The following is a 7,403-nucleotide window of genomic DNA, read 5'->3' as shown; positions in this document are numbered from 1 at the left end:
TATATATATAACTATATATATATATATATAAACACTTTCATCCATAATGCTAATTGAACAGGTTACTAAATCATTCCAGATATTTGCCTTACAATGTAAGGTAGTCACTGAAGATATTTACAGTAGATGTTAAATGCTCATGATATTTAAATGAGATAAAGAATAGTAAGTGTGAATCTAGTTACAACTTTGCAAAAAAAAATACGTCTATATATTTATGTGTGTGTGTATTTTGGAAGGAAACATGCTATGATAGAGTAATTTCTGCTTTCTCACTTTCAATGTAAAATAAATGTATAATCTGAAAAAAAAAAAAAAAAAAAAAAAAAAAAGCTGAGCATGGGTGCCAGCAGCTGGCATGTCTGTTAAGACTCTGGCTTCCCACGTAGCTGACAGGGTTTAAATCCCAGGCCCAGCGATTTGAATGGAGATGGATTGTGGCATGGTCATCCCCCTGTTTCTAAGCTGCTGAGTCGATAACAACGCCAACCACGCATTCAGCTATGTGAAATCCAGCTGCCTTAACCACCACGCACAGTGGTCATAGTTGTATCCAGCTGGCCCGTAGTTGCATATTAATAAAACCCGCCTTAGAGCCAACAATAAATCTGAAATCTTATCAAGAAATTTAATTGTAGTGTAATTTTATTAGTATAAGTTCACTCATCAAATTTTTAGAAGCTTTTTGAACAGTTATCACAGTTACCACTGTCAATAATTAATTTCTTCTTAAATTCTATTTCCTGAGATTTTTTGGTATAATTATAATGCATTTCCTCAGTTGAAGTTAACAGCAAAAAAAAAAAAAAAAAAAAAAATAGAAGTGACTGAGTGAACATGTTTTCTACTACCCATATTATTTTACTTTTTATATATTCTTGTTGTCTAGATTAAATATTGCTTATCATGAGTCTTATCATTTTATTTTGTAGTATTTATATTGTTATAAAAGTTTTAGATATCAAATACATTTTATTTTCCAACCCACAATGTAAACATTACACAACAGATGTTTTTCCTTGACTCAGTCAAAATAGAATTTAAACTGTAAACAAAAACTCAATACAATTCTTAAGTTTATTGAGTTATGTTATTACCCAAAATAAATATACAAAATGTCAATTATTTATTATAATTACAACCTCCATTAGAAGACTTCACGTTGTAATCACCTCTTGCCTCACAAATTCCTAAACTTGTCTAACATAGTTTTACAACTTTCACTTTACCTGTCAATCTTTATCCCACTTACTTAATCAGCTGAAATTCTTAAAAGTTGTTTTTAGGTATAAAATTAACAGCTTTCACAATAAGCACTAATTGCTGCAACATTTTGAACTTGCAGAAATAATTACACCTTTAGACTGCAACTGATGGAGAGGCTTTCCACATCTAAAGCCCATCAGGAGGCATTCACTCCAAGCTGCTGAAGCCTTTCTGTACGTTTCTTTGCCTCTGCATGTCTTACTGCTAATCTAAATGGGAGGCCCTCCTCCTACCACTGATGCTGCCAGACTCACTAGGTATGGCAGTGCCAGGTAAGCCCGAGCAGTGGCATTGGGACATTGACTTCCCTATAGGAGAAGCTGCCTAGGAAAAGAAGCCTGAATATCCAGGCTGAGGCTACAATTCCTAGCATGTTCAGAAAACCAGAAATCACAGGTGCTTATTTTAAGTAAATATGGAGTGAGGAGACTCACAGAAGACACGTGACTGGTCTTGGAAAACAGTCAGGAACTAAGTTTGCTCCAGAGAGCTGGGCAACAACAATCTCAGGCTGTCATGGACAAGCAGTCTTCAAAAAGTTCATTGGAAATGTGTATGAGAAAATTATGCATTTCAATATTTTGCACCAAAATAAACTAGTACTTTGATTCTATTTTCTGTGAACTTCTTGAAGTTCCCAAGAGTAGACATTGTCTTTTTTCATGAGCACTAAAATTTCAGTGAACTACGAATTCCTCACTGTTATTCCTGGCAATACAACTGACTCTAGTTTCAAATCTCAAGGACATAGTAATTAATTATCACAGTTGAAAGAATGAGGTTCTTGAATTTGACCCATTCAACTAGAGTCTAGATTCTACAAGAAGGCTTCTAAAAATTTCATATAAAGGAGGAAAGGGCCACATAAGGTAATTTAAAAACTATTAGAAGAATTAGATTACTCCACTTATGATTCATTCATTTTGTTATTATTTATAAATTTTGTGTTTAACCTGCTGAGGATAGGTCTGCCAATAAAAAGGCAAAATGCCCTGATGGAATTAACATTATAGAGGAGGAGAAAATCAATTAAAATACATACTGTGTGGGTCAGCTGGTGTCATGGTGGTGCAGACAGCTAGATCCCACATGACCACTATGCAGTTTGAGTGTCAGATCCAGCAGCTGGAAAAAATTCCTGGTACATATGCATGAGCAAACGCCCCAAATCCAGAAAGAAGAAATGGAGACAAAAGGACTGTGGCATGACCATTCACATCAGAGCTGGAGAGGAATTTTTCATCGTCTTTCTGTCTCTTGCTCTTTGCGACAAGCACATGGTCTCTATAGCAAAGAAAAGTAGCAGTCTCTGAAGGCAGTCTTAAGATTTTGACTTAATAGCGAATCCAAAACTGAAAACCACATTCCTGGGGAAATGTTCTAAAAAGTATTAAAATAACATCGACATTTTTCTGCCTATACAAAACTATATAACTTGTATTAGGCAAATTGAGTTCCTCTATTAGAATTTTTGACAATCAAGCTACAAATAATTATTTACCTAACTGTTTTTCTATGTAACCTGAAGATAAATGTCGGCTTACTATCGTCATGTTATTTTTCGTTCATCTTGACTGTTCCAGGTGTGACCCGTACTGTAGAAAAGACCGTGCACTTGGAAGCCCTAGGGAGCAGTATGACACTTGCCTGGGACCAGTGACTGCTGACTTAGTCATGCCACATGGCACAGCTATGCATAAGGGAGATATTTCACCCCATCTATGCATAAGGGAGATATTTCCCGCTCTTTCTCTCATTTAACCAACCTACATAAATCATTTAAACAACCAATATTACAACTAGTATTACTATTACTACAGTCTGCTGCATGTTCATTTTATTAGCTAATATGAGCCTGGATGAAGCAAAAAATAATTATCTCAAACTCACTATAGTTTGTAAAGCTTCACTCATCTTAGTGACAAAGAGGCCAAAGCCATGACAGACAGATATATCTGGGTGGGGGGGGAGGGGATCAGAAAAATGTAAAGTAAACATGCATGTCAAATGCAGTGAATGTTCATTTTAGCTGGGTCATTTGCTGTGATTTGTAGAAAAAATTGATGCAACTTACTTTGGACATCTGTTAGTAAATTCACTTAAAATTAAGGGCAGGTTTTGGGCATATTTTGTCAGTATGGAAACATTTGACTACCTATGAGTTTAGGAGAGATATTCTTGTTAAAATAACTTGATCCAAATGGACTTAATGAGGCAATTTAAGAAAGAAAAAAAAATTCACACTGACTTTTTTAGAATTATTTCTTTATTTAATTATATTTGTTGTTATTATTATTATTATCATATTATTATTTTAATGTGACCAGAGAGAGAGAAAAAAAGGTAAAGTGAGAAAGCAAACTGCCAGGCCTGGGATTCAAACCATGGTAGTCAGGTGGGAGTCGAGTGCCCTAACCACCACAGCACTTGCTGGCTCTTTCACAATGAATTTTAACCCATCTATATCATAATTAGTTCCCCACTGTTTAAATAGTATTTCAGTTTCTATAACTTTTTGTTGCTCTTAAGTATTAATAATTATTAATTCTTCTAATTTCCAAGCAATAAAACCCAGTTTAATACAATGTAGAATTACTGACTATTCATTCACGTGAAAGGAAAGGAGGTGAGACAAGTTGGTAAGTTTCTCCATGCTTCTCGTATCCCTCTCTGCTTACTTACCTGATATTGTGAGTTCCCCAAGTTGCAGCAGACATATAAAGAAAAATAACTGGTAAAACTAAGGGTACCACACTCATTATGTGACAAATGTTTTAACTATGGTGTTAACCTAGAACTGAATACCTATGGGATGATCTTTCCAGAAAAAAGTAAACATAAAACAAAAAAAATAAGACAATGGTACTAGCAAGTGGTGTGGTGTTTATGGTGCTGGACTCCAACTTGGCCGACTCCAGTTTGAGCTCAGAACCTGCCATCTTGAAAATCATGCATGTCAAAAATCCCAGGATGAGAATGAAGGAGAAGGAAATTTGGCATGGCCATGCCCCCAGGAAGTGATTCCCCACTTTCCCTCAAAATCTCTCTCTGGTGAGAACACATGCCCTATGGGAAAAAAAAAAAAAAAAAAAAAAACTTAAAAAAAAAGACAAAAAAGTGAAAGGGATAACTGTTAACAAATTTTAATCTTTGCATATATATAAACATAAAAATAAAATTCAAGAATGAAATTATATAAGAAGGAATTTCTAAAATAGAAGTAATTCTGAATAAATTTCTTTTGGTAAGGTTTTTGTTATGGGGCACATGCGCTCACCAGAAAGACAGAGACAGCGAGAGAAGGAGAGAAAGAAAACAAGAAATCGCTCCCTGGGGGAATGACCACGCCGCAATTCCTTCTCCTCCATTCTCTCAGGATCTTGGCCACGCATGCACATGCAACCAGCTTGAGTTTAAGCCACCAGGTCTGGGACTGGAACTGGTCTCAACTACATGAAGTCCAGCAACATACCATTATGCCAACTGCTGGTCCCAAAAATAAAAATTTATTAAATATCTAAAATCTGGCAACCAGCAGGTAATTTCTCGCTTTCTGTGTCTCTGTCTCTCTTTCAGGCAAGGGTAATTGCCTATAGCAAAAAAAAAAAAAAAAAAAAAAAAAACCTTCTTAAAAAATTTTTAAAATCTTAACAAATACTGAATATTTAAGACATTATTGTTTTATTAGTAGAGTGAAAATAAAGATAAAAATAGATACTGGAGGGAAAAGACAAAAATAGACATATGTACACAAGTGCATTGAAAATGCATCTATTTAATTCTCACATTACACTACATTTAATGTGTGTTTAAAATTTGCATTAAAACACTAGTATAGCAAGCAGTTATAATTCTCCAAACTAGTAGGGGAACAAAAAAGAAAAGAAAAATTTAAATCAGAAAAAATGTTAAAATAGCCTGAAAAAGAGAAAAGAGTAATATAGTAATTAGAGAGACATAAATTCAAATACGTGAGTAATCTCACTTAACACAGACTAGTTTCTTCATTTTAAAAATACTGAATATATAATTGAACAAAAAAACAAAATTATTTATATTACATAAGGTTTCTATGAAATCTACTTAACACAAAATAATACAGAAAGATTAGAAATAAAGAAAAGATGAATGATGTAAATACCATCAAAAAGGAATCCTGGTATATAATTGTAAAAAGCAAATGCACTGTGTGATTTATCTGCATCTGTGGACATAAAATGATACAATTTCACATATATTGAAAATAAATATGCAAGTTTTTTAGATGATTTTCGCTTCAAGTTACATGCCCTTGCAAGAGAGACAGAGATACAAGCAAGAAGTCACTTTCAAGAGGGAATGGCATTACCTTCCCCTCCATTCTTCTCTAGGGATTTTGGGCACACACATACATTCACATGCTTGCTGTGAGTTTCAGGCTGCTTGATCTGGGATTCGAACCACAGTCAATTATGTGGGAGTTGAGCAATGTAACCATTACACCTTCTGTTGTTTCCAATAAATATGCAATTTATCAGAAAGATGTGGCAAATCTAATTATGGATCTACCTAATAAAACTATTTAAAACTACTTAAAGCAATCATTGGTCCATTCACCATGATGGCTCAGGCAGTAAGTCACTTTCCCACAGTGCTAGAGACCACAAAGATTAGAGTTCAGCTTTCTGGTTGACCTGAACAATCCAAGCACATGTGCCTAAGATCCTGAGACTAGCTTCATGGCTTGGAGAGGACTGAGGTGTGGTAGACCCTTTCTACGGTGTTTATGTCTTTTCTCTCTTTCCCCCTTTCCCTTTCTCTCTCAGGAAAGAAACAAAAATGCTCAAAAAGCTAAAATTGATGGAGTTACAGAAATATATTGGTAAGTCTCCTACTATACAAGATAAACACTCCACTCTTGAGGGAAGAAAAAAATCAAATATATAAATATTTAAACTTAAATAACATAATTATCTTAACATATATTACATATACATACACACACACACACACACACACACATATATACACACAGTAAACACACCTTACTATCTATAATTGCATCCAAAAATTAAAGAATATATAGGTCATTTTATCCACAGGGGAGATTTTTGAACTTTGCTATTAATAAGTAATAAAAATAGACTTGATAACTTATTTGTTTTTTAATTAAGTTTTATCCATAAGGCATGTGTACTACCCGGAGAGAGACAAAGAGGGAGACAGAGAGGGTAAGTGAAAAATCACCCTGTAGTGAGGATACCCATGCCTCAGTCCCTTCTCCTCCATTCTCCTGAGATTTGGGGCACACTCGCACACATACCAGGCATAATCTTCAAGCTGTCTGGTCCGGTACTCAAATCATGGTCATCCATGTGGGAATTCATCATGTGATCTACTGGCATCAGACCTGACATCTTTGAAAGCACTGGTGTTCTACATACTCTGGAAATTAAGCTAGAAATCAATAAGATGCATACTTTGAAAAAACATTTTGTGTTCAATAGAGATGTACAACAATTAAATGTGAATAAGAAATCAGAAACTAAGGTGCTTTAAAAACAATTTTGGGTTGAGTTGTGACAGTGTACACTCAGTACTGCTATTTAATAGCATGAAGCCACGTGAGAGATCCGGATCTGATCCCAGCCTATGGTAGAGAGCTGAGATTCTCTCTTAGCTACATGGGATGCTGAGGCAGAACTATGACATGAAAATACTCTGCCTAAATAAATAGCATGTGTAGACGAAGGAATACACACATGCACATGCATACACATACACACACACACACACACACACACATACACACATTCTTTTGGGAATTAACATCCCATATCCCTCCAAAGGGGGAAAAAATAAAACTTAATTACCTTCAGTTATGCTCACCAAATAGATGTGTATAAGTAAGTTTTAAAACACCATTAAATAATAATTACTTGTATGGTATGCTTTTCTTTATATACATTTCAAAATGATAAATGAAAAGATAAAACATAGTGTGATATGTTTAGCATACAGTTGAACTATAATAAAACCAAGTATTATAAAGCGCAATACTCAGAGGCTGAGGAGGGTAACTAAAAAGAATATAGATGCTTCTAAGTTTTTCGACTTATTTCCCAATGTTCTTTCATTCTCTTTTCTTTTCTTTCTTC

At 34.7% G+C, this 7,403-nt stretch overlaps 1 pseudogene; it reads left to right on the top strand.

Moving 5' to 3' along the window:
- Positions 1–7,403, top strand: part of LOC102469547 (heat shock protein HSP 90-alpha-like) — a 72,604-nt pseudogene that overhangs the window by 15,017 nt on the left and 50,184 nt on the right.

Source organism: Tupaia chinensis, unplaced genomic scaffold, assembly GCF_000334495.1.
Source record: "Tupaia chinensis unplaced genomic scaffold, TupChi_1.0 Scaffold000241_1, whole genome shotgun sequence".
NCBI classification, from domain to species: domain Eukaryota; kingdom Metazoa; phylum Chordata; class Mammalia; order Scandentia; family Tupaiidae; genus Tupaia; species Tupaia belangeri.
The sequence above is the reverse complement of the archived record's forward strand: the minus strand, read 5'-3'. Positions and strand labels throughout refer to the sequence as shown.